Source organism: Pelmatolapia mariae, linkage group LG14 (genome assembly GCF_036321145.2).
Source record: "Pelmatolapia mariae isolate MD_Pm_ZW linkage group LG14, Pm_UMD_F_2, whole genome shotgun sequence".
In the NCBI taxonomy this organism is placed as follows: Eukaryota; Metazoa; Chordata; class Actinopteri; order Cichliformes; family Cichlidae; genus Pelmatolapia; species Pelmatolapia mariae.
The window spans coordinates 31,683,860-31,693,915 of record NC_086239.1 but is presented as its reverse complement, the minus strand read 5'-3'; positions in this window follow the sequence as shown (position 1 = coordinate 31,693,915).

Here is a 10,056-nt window from a genome sequence, read left to right as displayed (position 1 = left end):
TTTAAGAATTTGAATTTTTTGCACCGAATAATGACTTGCAGAATGACTTGCAAACAACAGTTTAACAAATCATCCTATGGTGCAGTTAATCAGATGTGAATCAGATTAATCATGTAATCTACTGTAAGCTTGGGCCTGTAAAGCCTGTTATTTTCTGCAGTGTTACTCCAGCTGATTTGATTCCAACTCACTGATGTATTCAAGTGAGGCACCACAAAGATGGCACAGATGCTTTGTGATGAATGTGATATGACATGTTACAGCACACTATTTATTTTTTAAACTGAATTATAGAGCTCTTACTTACTTGTGCCCTCAGTCAAGGAAACAGGCCCATTATTTTAAACTCAAATTGAACAGCATTTAATTTTCAGTATTTACAAAACACCAGAAGTTGCTGGATCATCTTCCATCTTGCGCAAAACCACGACCAAACTTCTCTTTTATAATTTGTTTATTTATTTTTTATTTATAAAGTAATGCTTACAGGCTGATGCAACTTGTCAAAAAGTGATTGTCAGCTTTTTTGGAGCTACAGACTGAACAGAATGTTTAGTCAACAAATGCTTTCAAGACATTGCAAAAGAAATCAAAACATAACCTTAATAACTGAGCAAGCATATTAAATAGTGACAGGTAATACAAACAGAATTAAAATGAAAAATGAGCTAAGTATTCTGCTGACACTGTTTTACAAAAAAACAAATTAATAAAAAACAATCAAACAAATAAAAAAAGAACTCTGAAACTTTTCACACTGAGCATAAATTATGCAACAAGATAAAGGTAACCCACCGGCCTTGACAGTCAAAAAGAGTCTTTGAAATGTTGTTTTTTTTCATGTGCAAATAAAGTTTGCATTAATTAAAAGCACATAATGGTGAATGTCTCATTATAAAGTAAAGAGAATGTTGATGTTAGACACAATATTTTTAAAATTAAATGTCAGAATAATGACATAAACTCTAAACACGTTTAATTGTACCCTCCATGTAAATGATCTTAATCACTTTGCGTTTTCTTGGATTTTTTCCACATATTGGAACCTGTGGAAATGAGAAATCTTGTGGTTGCTGAGACTTTTTTTAGGGTCAAAACAAACCTTTGTTGGCAGTAATTCTATTTCCTGTAAGTTTGAAGTGGCTTAAAGAAATATTTTAATAAGTTTTCCGGGATTACGGCACACTGTTGATAGATAGCGACCTAAAATTTGATAATATTATTCATACAGTACCATGTACTGCTTAGTTTTTGCTCCAGTACCACCAGGACTGCTGTCCATTGATGGAGAGGCTTTGGAAAAGGGCATCTACGTTAGACACAGAAGAGAGAACTTAAAACTGATCCCAAGTGTTGCATTTCTTTTTGCTCTTGTTGAACATCAGTGTTAATATTCACAAAAAAGTTTAAAATATGATGACAGTAAGAAAATACAGATGCTTTTTACATCAAAAAAGGTACATATGTGGACCTCATGGGATGGTGTATGATGCACAATTTGCTGTTCCATTCTGTTGAGATCTGTTGCTAAAGTGCTCTTATAGTGGAACCAGGCTATACTGGAGGGAGGAAGCAGGAGTGGCACAGCTTCCCTCTCCACAAATGTTCTGTTTATTTTTGAATTTTTGGCCTGGAGTGCACCGTTTCCTAAAATACTATCTCTGTGAATCAAAATGGTGGGTGTACAAAGCCTGACATGACTTTGACAGGGATAGTTGGGCCTTTATAGCCTTGGGATGTTAGAGCAGGATGTTTTAGCCATGTGTGATCATGTCATGACAGACGCCTTCTTAAAAGAGGAAAAAGGGGTAATTTACGATATTGGTCTTTTGCCACCATGTGTTGCACCACTCAGTAGTGATAGAAAAAAAACATGCAGAAACTGAGCAAAGCACAACTTTGCTGAAAATAATATCAGAGATGGTTTTGTAGGGTTTTAAGCTTTATTATGAAGTTTCAGAGATTTCCATTTCTTTCACATAAAAGCTCACTTAAAGACTACTTTACTCCTCCAAGGTTATAGACTATACTTGTGTTGATTTCCTCTATTACGATGCCAGTAGCACAATTGGATCTGGATAGAGATACTGGGTGGTTTCCAAAGAGCTCTTTTCCACAGCTGAAGCCACTTTACCGTGCCTGTTTTCACCACAGTGAACCACAGGCCTTTCTGTGAGGTTGCAGCATTTCCGCTGTGTGCCTCGCAGAGCTTCTCGGGCCCTCCTCACAATAACACTGCAGCCAACGCTGTTAAAGGATCAAAGATCACCTCACGCTTAACAAACAGCTAGACACTCAGCCTATCAGAAACATCTGGGAGTGGTTGGCTGCAGCTGCTGGTGCATGCCCACACCCCTGAAACAATCAGGACGGGTGCCAGATGTGGAGAGCATCTCACGTAAGGTTCAGATGTTTCTGTTCCTTGGAGTCACTCACCACAGGGAGAAACAGGATGCTTTCTGATGTCCTATTAAATTTAGACTGTGCTGCACCCAGATTGGGTTTGGTGCCTTGGGATATGCCACCGGCTTGTGGGTTGTCACTATTCAGTAAGCTGATTGAAAACAGTGCTGTGTGCATAAAGCTTATAGAAAACACTGGGAAAAATGTTGTTTTTTCCAAATGGGTGAGTGTGAACCACTAAATATCACATATTCTGACCCTGCTGGTGATAGAGAGGCAAGAATGTTGGAATCTTTTTCATATATTTTACATAATAAGTACCTATAAATATGTTCTATAAATATGTTGCCTAAATGTGGTGCTTGTTCAAGCAGTTTTACATTTACCATGACACACTTCATAACCTATACCCTCCCATCCCCGCACCTGTTGCACTGGGCTTTTTACTGTGATAATGCTGTGGGAAAGAAATATTTAGAAGACCAAACTAAAACATGCAAGAGTCTTATATTTACTAAGACGTAAAGTAGAAAACAAGCTGGAAAAAATGAATATTGAATATCTACTTTACTGCAGAAAAGATGCCTTGTTCTATAGTAAATGTGCCAGCTAATGAAACCCACAAATTTTGCTTATTTCTGCAGAGATTTTAGACTTTGGAAGCCGGTGTTCATCATTCATATTTATGTTCATGTTTCATATTTTGTGGCAATGTTTAACTGGGCTAATCACTGAGATTATTGCTCAAACCAGTGATATTGCCAAACTTGATATTGCTTTTGAAAACTCATTTGAACAAACTTTTCACACAGACTGAAAAATCTAATGAGAGACAATATTAAGGCAAGAAGCTTTCTGTCGGGGCTTATGCATAATGCACCAGACTCCAGTGCGTGCACGTAAAGTTAATGCTGCGTGGACATGAAGATATCCATAGAGTGACTGCAGTGGATATAGCGGATATGATGTTAATACCAGATCTGAGCTGGTGTGGAGAGAGTCTTCCTCTCCTGGAGGTTCCCTGTGGTGATTAGAAAAACACTTTGGTAGATATTATACACTGTTTTTTTCCCCCTCTCCTGTCTGTGCCTGATCTTTCTCTAAATCAAAGTTCAGTAAAGTACCCTCACGGTGACCCTTTTATCTTCCATTTTAATGAATGAAATTATTTTGTTCTGAACATCAAAGTAAAAAAGTTTTTTTTTTACTGCCTTCTGCTTTCTGTATATCACTACTTTGTAAGACTCATCAGCATTTATCAGTACCCTTGATATGCAATTGTTTTAGCCCCAAATTGAAATGGGCCCCTATTTTTAATTTCTGCATTGCTTTTGCTGTTATTCCGCTATTGGTCTGTTCTCCTGCTTAGTGGTCTTAAAGGTGGCTTAATGTTAAAGTCTTGCCTTTACCTAAACACATCAAATAACAGAAGATGTCAGTGTAAAGTTTCAGCCTTGTTAAATTCTGCCTTCATGTTCAAGGACATCCTTATTCCAGATCTGAAGGAGTAGAATAGTGCATTACAGTGCGAGCAGGTACCTGAGGAGAGTTAATAGGGGTTTCTTGCACATCAGTAAGTAGATGTGCCATAACAGTTCTGCCTGATAGAAATAAATCTCTCAGAGGTTTTTTTCTGTGAGCACAAGATATTTTAATTATTAATCAATCTCTTGGCACAGCAGAGATCACAGGGAAAGTTATCATTTGAATGTAAGCCGTGCTTACAAAAACATTACTTTAGAGTTGTTCCTTCTTGCCGTGTTAATTAAAATTTCAGGCTTGAGGTTAAATGTCATTAATGATATGATCAAGTTTTTATAATAGCTTGTGGTAAGTTTTAAATGGCAAAGTTTGTATAATTCTGGAATTCCCAGGAAGAAGGACAAGGACAAGAAATTGGCTAAACAGTTTTTTTCTAAACGTGTATATACTTATTTATATATATATATATATATATATATATATATATATATATATATATATATATATATATATATATATATATATATATATATATACTTTCAGCTTAATTTAAAGATAACAGCATGAAAATTGCAACTATTCGCTGGGACCTGGTCTATGACCTTAACTCCTCAACATGCAGAAGATATGGGCTGTTTCTTACTTCTTTCATTCCACTGTGATCACACCACTGGTTTATCTGTTACGACAGCGCTACCATTCGTTATAAGGCTGTAGGCTTTGGCTGTAGTTTCCTGAACTGATGAGTTTGAGAATAACACGTTTCCCTGAGCTTCGTGAAAACGATTTGGGTTTAAAACCTCAGCGAATCATCAAAGGGCAAAAACAGGATGTGGTTATTTTCGATATCTGAGGTTATAAAATCATTTCGTTCAGTATTAAAGTGATTATACTGGTATAAATTCTGATTTGCAACCTTGACTGTGTATTTTTAGTTGTGGGCTCTGCAGCTGCTTTATAAAGTGCTACTGATTATAGTGTTTGTACAGACCAAAGCACATATGGCTTTGACAGTAACATAGCAGCTCTCTTCTTAAACATCTGTGCATGACTAACGCTGAAACATGGCATACTGATGTATCCTCCCATGGGCCGTTTAAATATAAGATTTACTCCACGCCACCTTTGTACATTTGTCCATTCCTCTTCTTGAGCGTGCCATGGATTTCTATAGCTTTACTATTTAGCATTGTTCCTAAACTCATGTCAGGTATATATTATGTTTCCCAAGATGATCTTATTTTACACTGCAGGCTATGTTGCATGCTATTGCAGTTTGCAGGATGATTTAAAGTCATAGATTATAGCTGACCAGTTACCCGGACCTTCGAAAATGGATGTACTGTACATGGTCGCAGCTGTGTTATTGCTCTTTGATGTCACTTTATTTCTGACATTCTCAAAGTCTAAAATTAAGGTAAAATTCCTACATTTGGCAGCTGAACCTGCCCATGGCAAAATATAATGCTTGAGTTCAAGGATTTCCCCCCGTGACAAATATTCTAGAGAAACTGATATCACCAGAGAGTAATTTGTTTTATATTATATATCAAACATATGCATTTATTACTACAGATCAGTGTCAGATAAAATTCCAGCATAAGGTTTTGGCACATAATTTTCAATCACACCATAAATATTTATATTTGGTGGATATTTGCTTTTCTAAATGTTAAGCAAAGTAACCAGAGAAGCATTTTTGCAAAGTTGCAGACAAATACTTCCCTGCAAACAAACATGAAAAAAAACTTTATTCAGCTGGAATCCAGAAGCCTATCAGAAGCCTAAAATACTACATCTGAAACGAGGCAAACATGAGGCAGAACCACCAAGACTACAAACAATCAGACAAGGAACACTGACCAACTGGGTCTTTAAATATACAAAAGGTAGCAAGGGAAGAAGACACACCTGGGAAAATACACACAACTGAAACTAATTAAGGCAACGACACACAAGCAAAACTAGAAGACACAAGAGAATGTAAAAATTAAATAAAAACGAAATACAACAGGAAGTTAATAACAGGCAGAGTAACAGCAAGATAAAAGAAGACAGGCGTTGCAGCATAAATTGAAACTCAAGGGATTGAATATAAAACCACAACTCTAACCAGCTAGTTTTCAAAAAGTTGAAAAAAAAAAAATTAGCTGCAAATATTATAATAAGAAGTCAAACAGGGAATATCGGCTACATAAAAAAAAAATCAAAATATTAATGTGTAAACTCAAAACTCAGGCAAAAAACCCATAACACTGACAAGGAAAGGAAAAAAACACCTGAGGATAAATCTAGTTCACCATGATAGATTTCAAACAGAATCAGATGCTTTCCATTATAGCTGCTAATAGCTAATGTGAAATGTCCATTTCTTAATTATCCAGAGAGCTGCGTAATTCCAGTGCACTTATGCAGACAAATGGCTAGTTACACTCGACTGTCTATTTCATAGTCCTATTGGGGTTTCTCCTCATAGCCTAATGGTGATGATAATAGGTCTCCCATCTTTAGCTCTGCACCTGGCAGTGAGTCTATGGATGCCAAGATCTTCATAAGCATCTATTTTAATTATGCAGGAAAACAGCCACTGTCATTACAAAAATAAAGGAAATGACCACGGACATTACCGCAAGGCAACCGTGCTTTCTTATTTGCAACCCCACAAAATTACAAGAACACCTAAAATATCCATATTACTGTTGGCAAGATTAATTTCTAGTTTTTCAAACATAAAGAGCAAGGAAAGAAATCTAAATCTTTAGTTTTATGTATCGAATTGGTTGATGCACTACTTTCAGAAAGCTGTTTTGTATTTGCATCTCCATGAGTAACTGTTTACAATTTGCAACCATCCAGCTCTGTTTCTTGTTATGTAAATGTTTGCTCATGAGCATGACCATATGGATCATGTGACCCTTAGACAAATTGTTGGTGAAGCTGCCAGCCTCGAGGGCTGATGCCTTAACCCCGACTGCATAACCGGCAAAACAACATTCTTTACACATATGTCCTTTTTGAAAGCGTAACCACTGATTATATCTTTAATGAGAAAAATCGTGCTCAAGCCATCAGGAACATAGCATTTTTCAGAGGTACTTTGGCAAGTTGTGAAATGAGATGACTTTTGCCCCAGCTGCCATAAAAATAGGAATATATTTAGTATTGATAGGAGGGTGTGGGTCATTCATGTTTCCTGTGGAACCAACCGAAAGCCTCGCATGTGCCAAAGTAAATGATTGCATCCACTGACTCATGGAAAAGGAAAATAGTTTCCACGGTTATATATTATTTGAGTTTATCCTGTCACTCCATCTATATGATGGTTTTAATGAACACTCTCTTTTTAAGTAATGTTCTGACAATATTGTGAAAACATGCAGTTATAGCAGAGTTGAGTAAGGCTGCCATGGTGAAACGATGAAGGAATTTGCCCAGGTTGCTCTGTGCTGACCCTGACAGTGATTGTTCACTTCAGTGCCACTCATTGCAATGGCGTGCTTCAAAATGACAAACCAAGTAGAGTCAACAACATTACTTTCTCAACTGACAGCATTGTGAAGTGCAGAGTAATGGGATTAGAGGCTTTTTTTTCCTTACTAGGACTTTTTTTTTTGCCTCAAAGAAATTTTTGCTTGAGCAATTTAATTGTTTTGAGAATTCCAGGGCATCTCTCTCAAAGCTGTGCATTCCTTTCCTCCACAACACAATGCATTCCTGGAGAATAAAAGTGATCTCCATCAGAATCAGTTAGACTCCCTACAATGTCTCAGGAATTTTGTCCTGCAGGAGAACGACATGTTGGACTCTGTGATGGATAGTGTATTAATTAGAAAGCATTCATTACCGAATTGGAGGGCACTGTTATAAGCCAGACTGCTGTTAAGAAGACTGAAGTTCTGTATAGTGTTTAGAAATAAAGATTATTAGATATTATTATATTGTATGTTTACAGTTAATGAACTATAGGTCTAAAAAAAAGTCTTCACACTATATATACAGCATGTAAAGTGTAATTTCCAAATGCCATTACAGCTGCATCCTCCTTTTTTGCAGACATACTGAATTACACTAATGCCTGGTAGAGCTTTTTAAAATTGTTAAGATTCACTGTTGCAGTTACAAGAAGATATCATTTCTGCATTGCCTGAGGGAAAATGCCAGTTTTATCGATTTACCCTCTAATTTAGTATATTTCTCCTTGCCCTGAGGCTGTTTTCAAAGACTTCAAATGGAAATTAATTCTCATTAGCTTTATTTCTTTGTACAGTTCATTAAACCGGTTATTTGTCAAGAACCAGGACAACAGAGACAAGTCTATTTACCATGTTTAACAGTGATTAAACTCACCAGATTAAACCAAAGGAGTAAAATACCATGACATGAATAAATGATATTTCGTGAGAGTCATTACACACCATAGTCACAAATATTTAAGACGAAAACACATTAAAAAGGACCTGAAACACTGGAAATTATTTACTGTCAGACCTCATTTATCTTTGAGAGTTAAGATAGCCTTTTGGCCTCAAAACCTTCACTTTATCCTAAATTAGATTTTTGTCTTAACAAGAAACAAAGATAATCTGAGTTCAATCAGTTAGGATTGGCAACAGGTATAAACAACAATACTAAACCAGAAGCATAGGTAGTTTTTTTTTTTTTTGTAGCAGTGGTAAGGTTTTTAAAAATTTGTCTGCTAGGATAAAAGAAGATAAGTCTCAGACAACATACAGGCTTTGTTGCAAAAGTTGTTGTGGTTAGTGAGACTTTTTACTTAAGCTCTTAAATCCACACATACAATTCAGGCAGGCTCTTTGTCAGCAGAGCTCTGTTTTGTATTTATGTATTCTCACATTCACACCTTGGATTTTCTAAGGAAAATACAACTTTCCTAGAAACAGCACCGACTATTGAGGAACAGGATGACCCCGACAGAATTATACGCCGCCTCCTGGATGAGACTGTACTTTTTTGGAGTTAACACACCAATTATACTATGTTTGCCTTTTTTGTTGGTTACAATGTGTTCAATGAGACTGTAGTTAACAATTCAGAAGGAAAAACTAATTTAACCACTAAGATGGTCGTTTTTATAAACAGCTATGCTCAGACACAAAATAATAAAGTTTTTAAGCTGGCATCACAGGGAGATTTGACCCAGTAACAGCAAAGTGAAAGTAGGATCACCTCTACAGGCTGATCTTTCAAATATATACTGTACACAGGGCTATATCAATCCCTTTCATGTTTTAAATGCATCTGTTGGGGAAAAAAAGGAACCAGATATTAGTTCTGAGTAAAGCAAACGCAACATTAAGTTTTACAGATGCTTACTCACGTTGTTCAGTAATCACAGTGAAGAACTTGAGAGTAAATCTCTTTCTTTGTAAGCCCTTCATTTCTGTGTCAGAGCATCACAAGGATTTTTGGTTTCATGAACAATTTATTATGGCAATTTGTGGAGACATGAAATCTATAAAATATCTTCACTATTAACCAGAAGATGACAAAGAGGTAGGTATTCCCGGAACTTTATCAACCAAATGAAAACCACATGCTCATTCAATATGCAGTATCCTGTGGAAAGGATCATGCAGTGTAAGTCTAGTGTAGAATATGCACTATATCAATATGGGTAATAAATACATACACTATACAAAAAAAGAAAGCGCACCCAAACACCATGGAACGTTAGATACTCTACGACTTGATCTTGAACTGTGCAGGTTTCATATGAACTTTTCCCATCCGTAACTTAAAAGGTGACATTCAACATGCTGAAGCTCATATTTCCTGAAATGCACAGCAGTCTGGAGGAAATGGTTCACTACTGCTTCTGGTTAGTGTTTTGTCTCAACGTAAGTCATTAGGCCTCTGCTTAAATATGTGCCCAACCCCCCCCCCTAACGTTTTGCACTATTCACCTTGCAGACATAACTTCCATTATGTTTTGAATCCAGATGGGGTTCCGGTAGAGCAGCATTGTGAAGTCTGTGTCCTGGATTTTGTTCTGGATTACAGAATATTTACATTTAAGCACCACAAATGAATCCATTACTTTTAAAGAATGAAATGAACGCGAGCATGCTCAGATAATCCACGCTTCAGTGGCTTAACAAGTTCAGTATTTGACGTGTATATATCTTTTCCTCAGCTTTTTGTTCTGTGGAA